This window comes from Synchiropus splendidus, chromosome 12 (genome assembly GCF_027744825.2).
Source record: "Synchiropus splendidus isolate RoL2022-P1 chromosome 12, RoL_Sspl_1.0, whole genome shotgun sequence".
Lineage (NCBI taxonomy): Eukaryota > Metazoa > Chordata > Actinopteri > Syngnathiformes > Callionymidae > Synchiropus > Synchiropus splendidus.
This window is the reverse complement of record NC_071345.1, coordinates 7,549,803-7,568,395: the sequence shown is the minus strand read 5'-3', so window position 1 is coordinate 7,568,395 and position 18,593 is coordinate 7,549,803. Positions and strand designations below refer to the sequence as shown.

Here is an 18,593-nt window from a genome sequence, read left to right as displayed (position 1 = left end):
GTCTGGCAGCTTGATTCATCGCTTCTGCTCTAGAGGTGTTGAAAAACCACTTCTATATTAAGACACGACGCCTAATGTATTTGTGTTTAATGTGTGTGACGGACAGACCCGCCTTTATCATCACCGCCAAGCTGACTGATCGCCTTAATGCTGTTGTGAAAGCCGAGGTGGGCTCGGCGAGTGTGCGAGCGCGGAGGGGTTGATCTTGCGTGAGTGTGACTTTCTCCCTCCGTCAGCGCTGGTGCGGAGGGAACAGACTGTGTTTTGTTTCCCAGCCAGCGTGGAGGTTGCTGTCGGAGGGTGTCACTCAACATGCAGCTGCGGTAACTAAAGACCTTTAGGCCTCAATTTACGGCCTGCTTGTCCCTGTCATTGACTCACTTGCACTTTCTGATATGCCCGCACTAATCCGCACACTTGAGCAAATATTGGTGCTCACGCCGGCGCGGTGGACCCTCCTCACGTTGACAGTGTGGCAGGGATGTCAAGGCAGCCTTGAGTTTCATCTCATACTGCCACGCTCAAGTGTTGTATAGTCTGGGAATGTTGTGTCTTGCATGCTGCCGTCCAGAGCGGCCGTCTTTACTGCCTCAGTGGCATCCGATTTCTGGTGAGATGTGAGGGAGGGATGGTGAAGGAATCATAACAAGAGCAGACAGAAAGTCTTGGTACTATCTTCTTCACAGTAGGGCTGTGTATTGGCAGGTATCTTGCGATGCGATACGTATCCCGATACGGGAGTGGCGATACGATACATTGCGATGTATCGCAGTACTGTAAGTTCAGCGATATATTCTAATAAGAGCCATCATTTTAAGGGTAGGAAAAGCAGATAATGCAGTACAATGTTGTGGGCGTGAAAACAAGTTTATTGTGATGATGTCAGTCCAGTTAGAGTTCGATTTTAGAAACAACTGCTTATGCTCAAAACGACTCCACTGTACTGAAAGAAAAGGTTTTAAACACCAAAATGTATTAAACACGTAACACACATAGCATCATATGCAAGTATCTATGTATTAAATATTGTTACTCAAGACATAACATATGAAGTCAATATCACACAATGAAGTATCACAATATTTATGTGAGGCTATTGATCAAAACGTGAATCGATATTTTCTCCCAGCCCTACAGTACTTCACAGCAAGTTGGCCCCCCCTACCTTCTCCTGCTGCGCCACCCCATTGTCATTTTCACCAATTGAAATGTTTCTCTGCGGACTTCAATGTCTGACTTCCCAGAAGTCAAATGTCCCTACACAAATAAGTCAAGCGTCTATAATGACCATAAAAGAAGGGGAAGCTATTTAAAGAAAAATACGTTGTCAGTTTTATATATTTATTTCTAAATCTATATTTTATTTATAAATCTATATGTTATCTTTATATATTTTACATGCATTTTGTCACATTCAGATATATTATAATGTTATATATTAGTAATTTGTGATTCTTTTTCTTGTCCTCTTGAGAAATTTTCATAGGCTTTTTTTGCTTGAGCATTTGTCAGTTTCCTCCCACAGTCCCGAACACACAGAGGTGAACTGATGTTGGACCTCTGACCGGTCCAGTGCAACTCTCCCTCCCCTGGTAGCTGGGATAGACTTGTGCTCCCAACCCAAGTCCATATCTGAGCAGAAGAAAATTGTACGTACGTGAAAGACATAGCAAGAGCGGAACCTCACTGTGGCTTAGGAACACTTTTCTTTTGCACTTATCAGAAAACATTTGTTCGGTTTAAACTTGCAGAGGTCAAAGGTTAATCCCTCGATTCTGCCTGGTGAATATGAAGTTATTACGCCACTGATCTATAAGGCGCCGCTGAAGGGATGTTGACCTCTGCTCCAGTCATATTTTGGCTGATGTCAAGAGGGAAAGGACTTTCATTTCCTTTGATTGAAGCAGAATCTCTTCTCCGGTCCGTGGGGATTATTCCAAATGCGCCTACATGAGGCTAGATGTAATAAAGTTCTGTGTGAAACTCAGGTTTCCGTCCCGCCAGTGTAAGTCACTGATGCTGAATGAAGCTGCTGTGGCTGTCAGTGGCTCTTCCCTCTCCTGCACTCTGTAACCCTCCAGCAGCCACTCATGAATGGCCCCTGCCAGCCGCTGCAGTGGCCGAGCGGCAGACGACAGGGCGGCTGTTGTGGCCCAGACAGGTATGTGTGGACAGACAGAAGGTTTCAGCAGCTTTCTTCACCCTCTTCATCCCTGATCCTCTGGTTTGGAAGCCCATTGAAGTGAAAACGCTGACCCTTTCATCTGCTTCATCATCGATTCCTGTGACTTAAAAACTTTTCGATTCTAGTCAGACTCCAGATTTTAAACCAAAAAGTGTCAAAGCTGCCTCTGTAAAGTCCCTTAAACCCCAAAGTGGGATGGTTTTGATACCCAAGTGAGACGCTGCTGCCCCCACTTGCTGTTTAAGGATATTAAAAACATGGAGTTGATGTTCATGTGGTGACTTCAGGTTCTCACGCTGACAGCTCCAGCGACTCTGACTGACGCCTCCTGGCTGTAAACCAAATGTGGCGCGCCGTCATCGGCTCTGGTTTAGTTGAAATGTCACTCCATAAAAGAGTGAGGCAGGAAGCTTATTGAAAATGAAATATTTGGGCGTCAAACATTTTTTTTGAAGACAAGAACATTTAAGAACATATACTGTTCACTGACTGGAAAATACATGCTCTAATCTGGTGTTTTAATCTTCTTATGCAAGCGGTTTTATCATTACACGGTCAGCTACAATCTCTTCAGTCAGAAAGTGAGAAGTTTCCACTGTGAGGCAAATAAACAAGTTTCAACATCACAGAGACGGCACTCTTCAATCGATGTGGATTGATGCCGACTCAGAACTGAAGTTACTGAAGCAGTTCACTGCTGTTAGTGTTCAATTGAGGCAGAGATTTCACTGTGAATGTTAGCATCTGTTGTTATTTTTCCTTTGAATGTTGCATGTCGGTCTCTGTCTACGTGATATTTGGCTCACTAAACTGTTAGCAATGTGTCACATGTTCTCCTGCTTAGTCAAGACCACTGAGCTGATGCAGTTCTTCACGCTAAAGTAATCTGAGAAGCTGCAGTTAAACATTTGAACGTGTTTTGTTTTTCGTCTCATCTGACTTTATTTTGAAGCCCTTTACTGCCAGGTCCCTGATGATGATGGCTGCTGGCTCTTTCATGTCGGCTTGTGGTGGGTGGGTTCTGCTGAGCGCCCACAGCCTCTGGGTGGTTCCGCCACTGTTAGACAGACACATCATTTGGACCATCAGCGCCGGATAAGCAGCCCACTTCTGGGACGATTAGCCGCTGACACACAAGAAAGGTTTCTTTAATTCGGAGTTCATTAGCTGAGTGAGGAACAACAAGAGTGAGAATTTGTTTTGGCGCCGCGTCTGCCCTCCCTCCTGACACGCCGTTGTCAGAGCATTTAGGAAGTTGGTCCGTTTACTTTGGCCGGCGTTAAAGCAAATTCCTCTGTTTATTGCCGCGGAACACCAAACATCATTTCCGCCCCTTTGGTCGCGTTTCCACTTGTCGCCAAACACCAAATTCAAGTGGGCCCTGCCATTATTTTCCAGTGTGATGGACAGATCTTATGCCCCCCTCACAGAGAGGGGTGGCCCTTGGCTCCGTGGCCCTTGTGAGCGGGAACACGCTGCCCGGCGGTCGGCAGCATACCTTGTTCAAGCAGCTCCAGCTATCTTTACCCGCAGCCTCTTCACCACAACTGTGTCTGTTTCACTCGTTTCACTGCCATGGAGAAATATATAGTGGTTTAAAATAGCATCCTTAAATATACAGCAGAGCAGAGCGCGGCCTGTTGCCCGGCCCATGTTGGTAAAACCACAACGGGCTGGTTTGGGGTTACAGATTGAGTTACACTTTAAAGTTTTATTTAGCCCCCGTCCTTTAGGAGTTCAGCTGAGTCAAGTCCAGACCTTCACCCTCATATTCCTTCTCACTCCTTGGATACACTTTTTTTCTCTCTGCATGTTTTTCCAAAGAAAATCCCTGGAAAATATGAAGCGAGAGGAATTCATTAATATTGGACTTTGTGACAGAGTGACTGATTCGTCATGTAAAATGCTTAATAACATCATTTATAAAAGGATTACAAACATGGCGACCCGTCAGGCACGGAGTAGCCAGATGCTCTGAGCGGGTTCCAGTGAAAAGGCGGAAAAAGAAATGGCAGAAAGTAGTTGACAGTGAGAGATGCTAGCAGCGACGTTGTTTTTATTTTTAAATGTTTTTGCAAACAGGACTTCCACCAGGATTTCTTGAAACAGTGGCAGAGCGCCCCCTACCCTCACCCCCTCATTTTCTGAATTGGTTTTAGTTACGAGAAGTAATGCAAGCCGTCCTCACGTGGTCCGTCGTTGTGATGGGTTTTTTTTTCTGGATTTTTCTGTGAATAAAACGGTGAAAGCGGTACGTTCCACCTCCTTGATGCGTTGTGTTTTATCCCCTTGTTTCGATGTTTCCACTTTGTGTCAATGCGTTTGACATGCATTTGATGTGAGAGTTCATCTTTAAAAAGTGATCATTTCACTGCTAGTGTGGCGGCTCTCATTGAATCTGTGGCGGTTCACCACCCAGACAATGGTTAAATCTCTTAACAAAATAAAATGAAAAAAAAAGCTTAGTGAGATCAAAGGATACAGAGACTTACTATGACCAAAAGAATACGTCTATTAGTCATATAGAAACACATATTCTTTTCTTGCTGCTAAAAGAAGTTCCAAATAAATCAAGCTCCCATTGGAACAAGTCTCGGTCTGGGTCTCACCTCCCTTATAGGTCTCTGTCTCGGGTCTTCAAAGTCTTGGTTGTAGTCCCATGCTACAAAAAAACAGTTTTTAATATAAATGGACTTGTCTTGAGTTCTCATGTGTCTTCCCATACACACACAGGTAACACTCCTCCTTTCAATATCAGGACAAAGTGGCAACCAGGGTTTGAGAAGATGGACTAAAAAAAAATAACCGCCATCTTTGCTAACTGCTTTTGTGACCAAGAGGTGGTGAATAACACAGTTGCGGGTGTCAACTCTGATGATAATGTCGATCCACTTTTTGTCCACATTCACGAAGCCACCTATTTTCATTTGATTCTCATTCTGTATGTGGAAGTCTTTAAGGTCACAAAGGTCAGGGTTCATGAATATTTATTACAATGTATGAGGCATTGTTGGGGGATGTCTGCTTACTGACAGATAAAAGTTGTTAGTGCTCTGAGATGCTACATCGGAAGCAACAAATAATCCTTTATTAAACCATGCCATGGCTGTTAATGTCCCTGTTTAAACTAACACTTGTGAGAGAGGCCACAGCTCCAAACATGAATGTGACCCGTCGTCTTGTGTCTCCTGTAGGAGAAGTGCCTGTGATTCAACAGGTGTTAACTTAAAGATGACTTTTCTGTGCAGATATTTGAGAGGATTCTGGAAGCCGTGATGACAGGTGTGTCTTCTCAAAGGCATCAGAAGCTTCTTATTTCAGCTTCCCTGCGCAGCCTGGAGGCTCCGACCATCACAGACTTATTTAATCGCTGAGCTTTTGAACTTGAATGTTCCAGCGTTAGAAAACATCAGTTCCTGTCTCGGGGGGAAAATACACCGAATCACAATCCAAGCTGTCGCTGCTGCAGCAGCTTGGGCTTCAGCTGAACTTTCATTGATAATAAGCAACTGCATTCCAATCCATTTTGATTTTCCTTTTTTTTTTTTTTTTCTTTCCAGAGCTGCTTTTCTGCTTTGCACACAAACCCAAGGTTCTTTCCAGTCTTCACACGCAGCGGGAAGAATGCATTTATTTTTGTTCAGAAACAGATAGGTTTTACAGAGCCGCCCCACATATCCAAAGGCCAAGCTAAATAGTGAGGAGGGACGCCATTCCTCCCTCCTGTCACTCAAACTGAGTCTCACGAAGTCTGTGCCTGAAGCAGCCTGTCTTTAACTCCCAGTCAACAGTCACAGTGAAATCGATTAAAAAAAAAAAAAACGCTTGCGTAATGTGGATATCGAGCCAAATACTCGCTGGATAAAATAGTTGGTGATACACGACGTGAAATTCCACCGCTATGATGTGTTCGGGGATTGATACACTGGAGACTGGTAACTATTGAAGTCCACTGGAGCCCTCGGAAGACAGCAGCTGACACCTCCTGGCATGAAGGCGTGATCGCTCGGTTCCTCTGAGTGAAGAGTCCAGGAGCAGTGAGGCACTGTGGTGCTCATGTCTCGAGTGGGGAGGTTGAGTTTGATGGCCAAGAATTCGGAATATGGCGCGACACGGAACAGCCGACACAGGTTAACTTCTGCTGGTAGAAGCCGTGGTACAGTGGAACCTCGGTTCTTGACCACAATCCGTTCCAGACGGCCGTTCAAGAAGCGATTTGTTCAAAATCTGAATGGATTTTTCCCATTACATTGAATGGAAAAAGAACTAATGCCTTCCAAGCCTTAAAATAGTCTTTTGTAGGAGTGAATGTAGAGTGTCTGCTGCAGGTGGCTGTTCCTCTATGTGTGTGGCCGCTGCATGTGGGAGGGGTTGCCGAGTGAGTGACGTCTCTCCAGAAGTGAAGAGGTGCCCGGTGCGTGTCCAGCTCTGAATGTGCGCTTCTGTGCAGTTTGGCTGTGACAAAGTCATAAACCAAGTCACGCTCTGTCCCAGACTCGCCTCATCCCTGTCCCAGCTCCAGCCCACAACAGGACATCAAACCCTGGAGTGGAGGTGTGGAGAGCGAGCACCTCCCCTGTGACACTCTACCACGGTCCAGTGTGGAGACAGGAAAGGTTTTACACCTCAATATGAAGACAAAACAGTCAGTAAATGTAGCTAACGGGACACGTCTGCGTTATACACAATAACAAAGCGCCTCGTGGGTCAGCTGATCAGTCCGTGCACGTTATGTTTTCCGGCTTTTTTCGGTGGCGTTCCAGTTCTGGATCTTTGTCAAAAAATCTCGAAATTTTCATTCGAAGTCTGGGACGTTCAAAAACCGAGGTTCCACTGCATTTGGTATCATTAACCAGTGGTTCTAAACTCAAGGACACAGGTGAGCTCCTGCCCTCACTCACTCTGGCCTTTGGGAATCCCCCCTCAACACCTGGGACCAGTGTGAAGGCTTCCATGTTGTCTATAGTGGCTGAGAAATTGAGTTCACGTCACCGTATATATGCAGTGATACGTCAGGAAAATGAGCTTCTTTTCCAGTCTGGTTTTGGAAACCAATCATATATGTTTCTGGCCAACCATGTGTTCACCTGAAAGACTTGAGTCTGTGTGAGACTCAGCCGCTGACAGCCATCGCTAGCGGCTTTAGCAGGTTGAATTTCACGCTTCGTCTTCTGTCCTGCTTCTGCGTTTGACAAGGAGTCACTAAGTTTGTGCCCTGAGGTTGGACTGAAAAGCATTTCTGAAATGCTCCGAGGGAATGTGGCTGCTTCTCGTGGAAAGCAAAGCTAACGCTGGCCAAATGTCACGCCTCCATGTCAGAATGCACCCTCTCTCCCTCTGAAGCCGGTCTTCGTGGCCGGTCACCTCTGGGTCTGTGGCAGTGCTGGGGCTTCTTCTCTCTCATGGTTCTGTCCATGGCTGACCTCTGTGAGGAAGACAGGCGGTGTTACAAGTGGCACCTGGGTGGGTTCCCCTTCCAGCGTGGCTGCAGTCAGGCGGCGGTGGAAACGCAAGGTGTTTGAGCGAAACCCACGAGCCCACTCAACTGTTCTGGTCTAGTGCAGAAACCACACTTTCCAGATGTGTTGTCGAGACATCCTGAGAGAAAGAAACACATAGTCCAAAGTGAGGTTTATCCAAAGGCCCACAAGCCGTCCACTTCCAAGTATTTGTTCTATTCCAGTCAAGTCGGTGGAGGAGAATTTGATTTAGTCTCTGGAAGAACTACTGGGAGGATATAGTGGTGAATGAACTCTCCTGTGGCCAGTTGTCTGGCTGAAATCGCACAGGAACATCGTGTGATGTTGTCTTGCAGTTCACAATATATTTGGTGTGTTTCGTGAAGCCATGTGATCAGGAAATGTTTTTGACATTTTCTGCTGTGATATTTAACTCCAACTTTTATATTTGATGACTTCTCAATTTAGTTGTCATTACTGTTTAGGACCATTTAAATCTATATTTTTATAAAGACTTCATTTTTCTTATCTTGTTTATTGTTCAATATAATATTGTAGGCATTATTTCCTTTAATAATATAATTTTTTTACCCCCTTTTCTCTCTTGTTTATTGATGTATGTTCAAAATAAGTAAGAATAAATCATATTAAATGCACCCTCTATTTATTAGTTTTTATATCGTAGGAAATAGTAGTTACATTACTTTTTCCACTCTGGTTAATTAATTTTTTTCTGAATTATTATTATTATTATTGAGAACAAATATATTTGTTTTCCTTCCTATTGAATGATTAATATTGAGACATTTAATTGCATGCAAAATATTGATTTTTTTTTTTCTCCAAACATTCTTGATTCAATTTTTAATGGATTCAAATTTTTATTCCATAATATCATGCAATAATTGTCTATTTAAGTACAACTTTATGATTCTTATCATCTCACTGTAAGTATTTGACAGCTCCTCCCAGAGTGCCAAATATTTAGTTGTCTCTTCCAGCACTAGTCTGACGCTGAATTACATTATTTATTTTAATCACTTGTAGCCTAATAAATGACGTGCTCATGGGCAGTTTTCTGTAACCAGACAAACCTCAAAGCTCAGGCTTAACTGAGCCTAAACAATGACGAATGCCAGTTATTTGCAGCCTCACCTCCCTGGCTGGAGCTGCTGCCAACATGTTGGGAAGTGAGCAGCCGTCCACAATGCTCTGTTATTATAGTCTTCACTTCAGGTCAGATGTCACCTCCGGACCTTGACCCGAGCCGTGGGCAACTCTACTGGACACTTGGTTGCAGATTCTCACACAGGCACCTTTTGTCTGGCCTGGTTGTTTCCACAGAACAAACCTGGACCAGCTGGTGACATCACCCCAGGCTTCAGCTTTGGGAAATGTGGGCCAGTTGGGCTTCCCTGTTCTGCAAATCAATCTTCAGAAAGCTGATCTAATTTTCACCGCAAATCCTCGCCGACCCACGGCCAAGAACCGGGGAACTCTCCCGGCCTGCCAGAGCGAGAAACTTTTCTGTGTTTTGGCCAGCTGGAACGTTTGTGTCTTCAATCACTAATTATGTTACCGTTCCGCTGTGGAACCCTTTCCTTGTGTAAAACCTTCTCCATCCAACTATTGTCGGAACATACTGAAACACACCAATGACTGTCTGAAATCTCAGCGCTGTTGAGGGTGACTCAACTGTGCTGCTGCCATTTTCAGTGGCAGCCGAGTCAGAGCTCAGGTGAATCGAGACGTGACAGAAGCAGGTATTTTCCAAAAAACTGGCTTCCCCAATGGGAGTCAAACCCGCAGCTTTGTGCTCAATAGCCAACTGCTACAGTAGCACAAAATAAAATGTTCAGTAGAAGCCCTTTTTTTTATTATAGATTAAGCTAGTTGTCGTGGTGTTTTTTTTTTTTAACAATTTTTAAAAGGTTTGGTTGATCTCTCCGGCAGGGTCATATTTAAATAGCATAATAATTTTTGGAGTATAGACCGGAACATTAGCCCCACCCACTAAATTTAAGATGTGAAATAGATCTTGTTAAAGCGCAACTGTCCATAATGTTACAGCGCAACTGTCTATAATCCGCGGGTGCAGTGGTGCTGTCTGCGCCGTAGAAAGGTTCAAAACAGGGTCCAGCAGGGAGACTGACTCATGAAACAGACTGGGCAATGTTCTGAACTTGAACCATGAACTCCTCCGGTCTTTTATTGACATTAAAGCGCTGAGAATGCGCTGTTTTTGCCCGCGTGTCCGAAGTTCCGACACCACAGCCGGTCTCAGCTGCTGCTTCTCGTCTCCAGTCCTCCAGGAGATGGGCTCTGTGGGCGGAGCTGTGGACATGCGAGCGAAAACAGCACATTTTGAGTGGTTTAAGGTCAATAAAACGCCTGTGATTTCATCGGTTTGATGTGACAAGGCTCCGTATTCACTCTGTAGCCTGTAAAAATAGCTATAGGTAAGGTAAAAATTGGTATCTTATTTTTTCTTACCTTCAAGATTTTGACGCTTCTTAAGAAACCGTGATTGCATTATTCATGGAGAGCCGGTTCTGTTTGGTGCATCAAATGAATTGGTGCAAATGATGTGTTTCTGGACGAGCAAAGCAAACCGCTGACCGCCGGCAAGGCCGACGCAGCCCAAACGCCCAAATTAAAGGGAGGCACAGCGCTGTTTAGGAGCGTTGCTCACATTCTGTTTGTGCAGTACAAAGCAGCTGTGCAAAACTGAAACCCTGAAGTGTGGACCCCCTCACCACAAGGGATTTAGATGCTTTAGTATTGCAGCTTTTCTTGTTAAGCCAGTGAAACAGCAGCGCCTGTATTCTCCTGTGCTTCAGTATAAAACTGGATCTTGACTGAAATGCAACTTTTCAGTTCTGTTGCCCAATACTTGCGCGTGCTTCATCTCTTATCAGTTTGCATGAGCGTCACTCACAAATGTAATCTCTCACACGCTGAAGTCAGTAGTGGAGCAGATGGTGTGGATGATTCAAAATAACACCTTGCCTCTATCTGAGGCCCTGGTGCTCAGAGGCCACTCGGGGGTGAGTGAGTTTCCCTCACCTCGGAACGTTGCATTAGCATGAATCAACAGCATTGGCGTGTGGACGCCGTGTTTGTTTGCCCCGCCGCTGCACGAGTCGTACAGTAGCAGTGTGTGTCTGTGTGTGTGTGTGTGGCAGAGTGTCAATGTGCCGATTCTCACCAAGGAGCACACAACCGTGCCCAAGCACAGATGTAGAGGTGTTAAAACTACAACTGCACTCATGAATTTTTATTGTGCTGATCCTGGTGTTTGTCGTTCCTCACTCTCTTGCTCTATCAAAGGAAGCGGACACATAGTTTGTTGTGCTTCAGTTGTGTTTATTTTGGGTTTATCATTTGAATTACTTTCCTGTAATAACATTTTTCTGCACGTCCATGATTCAAGGTTGTTATGTGTACGGGATGAAAGTGAGCATTGTGAGAGCTGGGGCCACATTATGATCTGTGTTTAAAAAAGCTATTGTCAAAACTAAAAAGAAAATATCCATAAGTTGTCTTTATTATCATTCTATTACAGTAATAGTATTATTTATAACATATATGTGATAAAAGTATGGTCAATATGAATGTGGGGAAAAAATAGATTTGAAAAATAAATGCCTCTTTAAGAAACAAGTAAAAACAAAAATTAATAAAATGAAAAAGTCAGTTATTAAGTAACATAAAAAAGTAAACAGTATTTTATTTTAAGATTTGGACTATAAATTATTCAAAAGGTAGACACCATATATGGTCAATATTTCTTATAAAAAAAATATAATAATAATATAAACTAAGCATTACATTTTGTAGAACTGATTCTGTATAAATGGTGAAATACTTTTTCCAGTTGAAACAGTTCAAATATTGCTGCCCAAATGGAGGCCACACTTGCCCACCGCATCATCGCATACGTGTGAGGTAGTGTCACTGAAGTGTTACATAAATCAGGTGACATAATAATCAGGAGAACCAAACTTTAATAAAACAGTGAAGTTCAACATTATGTAAATCCATCTGTCTATTTTCATCCATGAACCAGAGGATGAGTCTCGGGGGCAGCAGCTCGGCTGAAGAGCTCATCGCTGCAGAGACATATGGGAGGTGGAGTGATCTGGCTTCCCTCAATGCAGAAAACACATCTTTATTCCAGCGCATCACATTTAGCTCTGTTCCAGTTAAGTTTCTAATTTTCATTATTTTGTGTCAAAATTATAAAATAAAATAAATCAATAAAATGTATTAGTTCTAGTGGCATTATGAGTAAAACCCTGAATATGAATTATGCAATATTGTACAAGTATATTATAGGTTTTAAATTCTTAATTTGTCTTGAAAAACATGCAATATTGAACTGATGTAACATACATGAAAAAAGCTAAATCTGGATGAGATTTAGTAACATATTTCTTAAAATATGTGAAAATAAAAATGCTATAAATAATTGGAAAATATGTAAGCATATACAGTACAAAAATGTTTCTGAAATTACATTTATTGGAGAAAATCTGTGTGAATGTATGTGAACTATGAAGGAAAAAGCCTTGGTCTAATTCTTTATGTTTATATAGTTTAATCAATCTGAGCTTGGTTATTTTCTGCTGTGATTTAAGGAAGTCTTTTTGCTCTGTTAAGCAAATACGTTTTTTTAAGTTGCCTTCTGAATGACTTTCCACTCGTTCATAGTCTCAGTTCGACTTCTTTCTCTGAGTAGAAACCATTATTAAGTCTTGGTGAGTCTGTTTATCTGCCTTGTTTTGTGTGTTTTCCAGAGCAACTGGTGAGTCGAACTGAACAGTCAGGTTAAGGCACTTTGTGAAGGATTGTAAAGGTTGTTGTCAGCGATATTCCGCCGCCCGTCTATAAATACTTCCTCTCTGTTCTTGGAAATGTGAGCCGCCATCTGTTGTTTATTGCGCCACTTTTGCTCTGTCTGGCCACTGTGGTCCCGTCCAGTGCCAAACGCTTGTCCCTGCCTTCTCCGCCGCTCCATTTGGATCGTTCGGTCCGGGTCAACACACCGTTATCACCTTCAGGCATCAGGTCCGGGCTTTGTGCAGCCGTAAACACGTTTTTGTTTTCCAAGTGAAGTAAGCGCTGAAGTTGTTAATGGTTGTTGTGGAGAGGAAGATTACCCGGGACAAACATGTGCGACACACATGGATGGTGGTCTTTATTTGGCAACTGATGAGCCAAGTGGAGTGTTTATGGTGAGGAACCCTGATGATGTCATACGGCTGCACACGCACTTCCTGTGGCATCTGGTAACACTGCGATTCCACGGTACTGGTGACACCCAAAGCTTCCCCTTCACCCCTTCACAAACATGCCTCAACTCACCGTCCTTCCTCTTCTCAGCAGCTCATACCTCTCAGTTCGCACCCTACATCATCAGCAAACATCATGGTCCATGGAGACTCCTGTATCACCTCATATAAAAACAGAAAGGTATTTGTGAATGTATATCAGAAAATCTCGGGGGTTTGAACCCAACATCACGGCCGCAGCGATGTTTATGTGTTAGATGTGACCAGCAGATGATAAATGACCTGTTTGAAAGACGTCATGTCTCCTGGTACGTTCCAGAGGAAATGCCTGCCAATCTTTGACTTGCAGTGACACATGAGGGCACGGTGAAACTCCTGAAAGCTGGTGTTCTCTTGAGCAAATGTGAAGTTTTCCTCCATGTTTTAGTCGCCCTGAGTTTAAGGTTCCCTGATCAGGTCGATTATTTTGAGCGTCTTAAAGCGGTATCTTCACACTTCCAACAATTCCAAATGGACTTTCTCTATGAGCTGAGAAGACCCTCCCATAAAGATAGGGTGATGCCTCAGCCATCGTTCGTTGAGAGTTTGTTGTGGGAATTCTTGGAGACAAATTATGGCAAAAAAATATAGTTTTTTTCTTCAACATGACATTTATTATGACCACCTGATATCAATATCAGGTGGTATCAATATTCGTTGGAGGTGGTCTTGTGTTTTCTGCTGTTTAAATTCCTTAACAAAGTGATATTTTTTAACTGAAATGAGAAGCGACTTCGGTAGAATTGGTCATTGAGCTGAAGTCACCATCACAAAAAGTTAAGCCTGAGCAATTGAATGCACCAAATGTCATGATGTGTTTTGAGGGTTCTAAACATACACAAGCTCAGGAGGAGATGATGTGGCTTGGATGCTGATTTAGCTCCTTCGTCCAAGTTGTAGTTGGTTATATAAAATGTTCTATTCATCATGAAGATGATTGAGAAGGTAAATCAGCTGGAGTTTCTCGCAAAAGTTCATTCCAATTACGGAATAAAGCATCTTTGACGGGCGCTGGTCTCCGTCGAGTCTTGTTTCCTGAGAGGCTTTTATGACATTTCCATTGCAATAGTCATATTTGGGATTTATTCTGGAGGCAGCTTCACCTTTAGAAATATTTTCCCCCGGCTAAAATGAGAAATGTGGCTCTCTTGGAAATGTTAGCGATGCTACTGTACTGTTATATAAATACTTGGAAGGAACAAAATATGCCTTCAGACATTAGTGGTGGACCACTGGCTGCCAGAAACTCACCGTCCACCAAGTTTTGTTTTTCTAAACTAAAGGTTTTCATGAGGTTTCCACAGGACTGTAAACATGTTTGGATGTGTGAGGTGATTAAAGACAAATTGGACTGAGTTTGAGGTTGGCACCTTCTGTTAAAGTCAGTCTGTATTAGCTATCGCTCACTCAACAGAAGAGTTTTCATTATTTTCAACAGTTGTTTTGCCGATCTGAGCAGTACCACCGGAAACCGTTGTGTTGCAGTTACTGCCAATACAAAGGAGACATAACAATGGCGGTAATCCTCCAACCTGCAGTTGTGATATACTGTGGTACCGTCCCGGAGTTGGAACAAATCGGAGTTCAAACCGAAATTTTGAGATTTTTTTTTTGCTTCGGATTTCAAATGAAAATCCAGAACTGAAACGCCCCCGAAAAAAGGCGGAAAAAAACCTAACATGCGCGGACCAACCATCTGACCCACGACGCGCTTTGTTATTGTGTATAACGCAGCCTCTGTATGCAGACGTGTCCCGTTAGCTACATTTACTGACTGTTTTTTCTTCATATTGAGGTGTAAAACCTTTCCTGTCTCCGCACTGGACCGTGGTAGAGTGTCACAGGGGAGGTGCTCGCTCTCCACACCTCCACTCCAGGGTTTGATGTCCTGTTGTGGGCTGGAGCTGGGACAGGGGTGAGGCGAGTCTGGGACAGAGCGTGACTTGGTTTATGACTTTGTCACAGCCAAACTGCACAGAAGCGCACATTCAGAGCTGGACACGCACCGGGCACCTCTTCACCTCTTCACCTCTGGAGAGACGTCACTCACTCGGCAACCCCTCCCACATGCAGCGGCCACACACATAGAGGAACAGCGCACCTGCAGCAGACACTCTACATTCACTCCTACAAAAGACTATTTTAAGGAACGCATTAGTTCTTTTTCCATTCATTGTAATGGGAAAAATCGATTCAGGCCGTATGGAATGGATTGTGCTCGAGAACCGAGGTACCACTGTATTTGACAGCCTCACCGACCACCATCTTTTTTGTGCAAGAGGTACATTATCAGTACTTCTTCCATAGTCGCCCTGTTGGTTTTGGAGTGTGTTGTTGTCATAAACCTTTGACTCTGGGCTGCCCCTCCTGGTGGATATGTGGGTGAACAGCAATATCATTACGACGCAGGGAAGCACGTGCTCATTGACGGTAAAATCGTTCCAAACGGACGGGTACAATTTCGTATGTAATGGGAGCATATATGGGCCTTAAGTCAGCATTGATCAGCTGCAACGTGCTTCAAATTAGCTGCTAGATGGTTGTGGCTAACTTGTTAGCAAACTAGCTCTCCTTAGTCCTAGCTTGACACTGAACAGTAACATTAGAAGACTAGCTAGCTCTATTTTAGCTTTGCTTTTTTGGGCTAAGTGGTGGACTCAGATTTCATGATTTTGTGATGTAAACTTTTGTGATAGATATTTTTGCTGAACGTCCTGTGAAGAACAGAACAGTCCTTCGGAATCTCAGGTGTTGGGACACACGTGGACCACGGTCCTACATTGTGAGGAAGTCTTTCCTCCTGTGGAAATATTCCGACATGGCCTTGTCTATCCAGCAAAAGTCTGCATCTAACTCCGATTTATGGCCAGTAAATCACTTATTTCCATTTTCATATCTTTCGCAGCCCTTGACGGGCCTCTCAACGGACTCTTATAAACACTCTCTGTTTTTGCATTTTAACAATGTGGGCACTAAAGCTGTTGGATAAATGTTGTCATCTGAAACAAGAAAGTTGAAAGCAACTTTCACACAGATTCATGTGCAGCACAAGCATGTTGACCCTGTGATGTCCACAAAGCTTCATCCCTGATGCACAAGTTAACAACCCTGGGTATTGACCTAGCAACACCCACTGCTCCCCATGTAAACTCAAGTATAAAGGGCTGAGACTTGAGAGGCTGCAGAGGTATTGAGATTGGCCTGGCTTTGTTATGCAACACTCTATTACACACAGACCTCCCGGATGTCATCAACTTTCCTCTCAGATTCTTGGTCACTTGCATGTGGTTTTGTGCTATTAACTCTCCCGCTGCTGAGAGTGTTCCCTCGTGGCAACAACTATTATCAGCTTGTTTGGCGTCAATAAACAAACATTTTGTGGTGTTGTGTTGTGTGGTTGATGTGTAGCGGAATCGGTGTCTAATCACTGCAAAATATTTATTTTCTACTGTATAATTAGATCCATGTTTGCGGCAGAAAATCTATCAATCTATCACTGTGGGAGTGTGACTGGGGGAACCAAGTTGGAAAAGATGTAGTACACATGCCCATCCTGTGAGTGGTGCTGCAGCTCTCTGGATATTCTGACAAACAACAAAGAAGAATTGTTAGCATCTTCACAGACTGTTTTCTGCTTTATTTTGGGATTAAATGATAGGAGTGTTGGACGGCGAGTGAGAGCGAGAGGCTAGTAGTGCTAGTCAGCGTTGTCAGAGTTAGCAGCTACAAGGCGACGCCGCAAAGGTATGAACATTTTCGGGGGAGACGCAGTTGTTGTGAAGGCTGGTGCTTTGCCTCTGTGTCAATTCACAGCTTTTTTCAGTTCATCCCACAGGTTTGTTTTGGAAATAGCAGTTAGCATAGTGTTAGTTTCCCACTGAGCAACAAGGCGCAGATTGGAGTCTCGTGGAAGTAAAACAGCGCTGTAAAATGATTCACTTCTCTGTGACTCATAAGTGGCTTGCTGCCTCCTGGCTATGACTCTTCTCCAGCGCTTGTCTCTCATATAAACGTAGGTTATATCGTTTCTGGCCACAACTTTGATATAATCCCTATCATGAGGAATGACTTGCATCTCAGATGCTCAGTCAGTCCTGCTAGATATTTATAGACTGAGGGTCACCTAGTTTTAAACATTGTCGAGGATTGGTAACAATGTTTCAGCGGTTCGTCTTGAGAACTCCCTGTCGAGTCCACAGCCTGATTTCATATTTTCCTCCCCCTGACTTTCAGTCTTCACGTTTCCTCGCTCTGTAGCAGACTCCCCCCTCACGTCTCCCACTTCTGTGCCTCTGACAAACCCAGAGGGATTTCAAAGTTCCTCTGCTTTCCCTTCTTAATGTGTGATCTTTTCAGGCCGTCCTCAGTGGTAGCGCAGCAGCAGGTGATTCAGAAAACAAACCACCCAGCCTCACTGTTTTTCAACAGCAGCTTCTCTGGTAATTGATGCTGCCGACCGCAGGAAGCGAGAGATTCACAGTTTCCTCCTTGTTCATGTGGTTGCCTTCCGCTCTCATGGTTCATCTGTTTTTGACTTTATTTCGGCACCAGCGGGGGGTGAATGTTCTCTCTGCAATCGTTGGCTCGTCTCCTCCATATTTTCTAAGTGGCTGCACGTACATCCAAGCATGAAGCCTACAGAACTCACCCGGAGTGTGAAGGCGCGTGGAATTAAAGGTGCCCCGCTGGTTGAAGACGATTTGTAAAAATCAAAAGTCTGGGTGGCTGTTGAACATTCCCTGCTGCCTGTAGGGCCGACTGAAGCCTTGTAGAACCTGACTCATCGTGCGTCAAAAAATCATAGTTTCCCCTTCAGCACGCACCATCTCTCATCATCTGCTTTTTTTTTTTAAAGATATTAACCAGGAATTTATTAATGATCTAACAAGAGCCAAACATCCAGAGGTGACCTCATTTAATTAGACAGAGCTCCACACCAGATGCGTTATGTTGAGACATTTTCACTCTTAGGTTAGTGTTCAGTCTAGTTTACTAAGTGGAGCACAATTTTTTTTTTCCTTAGTTTTTGTTAAGTTCCAATGTTTCATTTTTAAACCTTTTAGTTTCATTTTTATTTTGGGGACCCGACCAACATTTAAGTAGTTCAAGTTTTCCTCTGACTTGGAAAAGCAGCTCTTTATTTTTGACCATTTATAGTAAGGTATTGGCTCAGAAAAGTTTTGTTTTCTCTTTTTCTATTTTATTTATACTTAATCTGATTATTCTCTACGTGGCACAGGATTGTTTATTGTTTAGTGACGACTGTTAGCGCACGCTGCTCAGCCCCCAGCAAAATAGCATCAACGTGCCGCCTAGCTTAGCATCCAGCATCCCGCCTTGTCGCTGTGTGTCGTCTTGCTCTGCAGTGTTGTTTTTGTGCTTTTCATGTGGCGTTGTGAATTTGTTTGCAATGACTGGTTGATGTTCTGAATCTAAGTGTTCTACTGAACCTTGCTCCAAGGTGCTAACTGTCAGTTAGTTTGTAGATTTAGCCTTGATTATCACAGAATGTTTAACTAGGGTCAGGCAGCGAGGGACACACTCTCATTTCCACATTATCTCTCAAAACAGCTGGCAAATATTAAGAAAATATCTACCGATTAAAATGTAAATTCA

At 43.6% G+C, this 18,593-nt stretch overlaps 1 protein-coding gene across 2 annotated transcripts in view; it reads left to right on the top strand.

Moving 5' to 3' along the window:
- Nucleotides 1-18,593, top strand: part of usta (uronyl 2-sulfotransferase a) — a 50,845-nt gene that overhangs the window by 3,850 nt on the left and 28,402 nt on the right. The window lies entirely within an intron of this gene.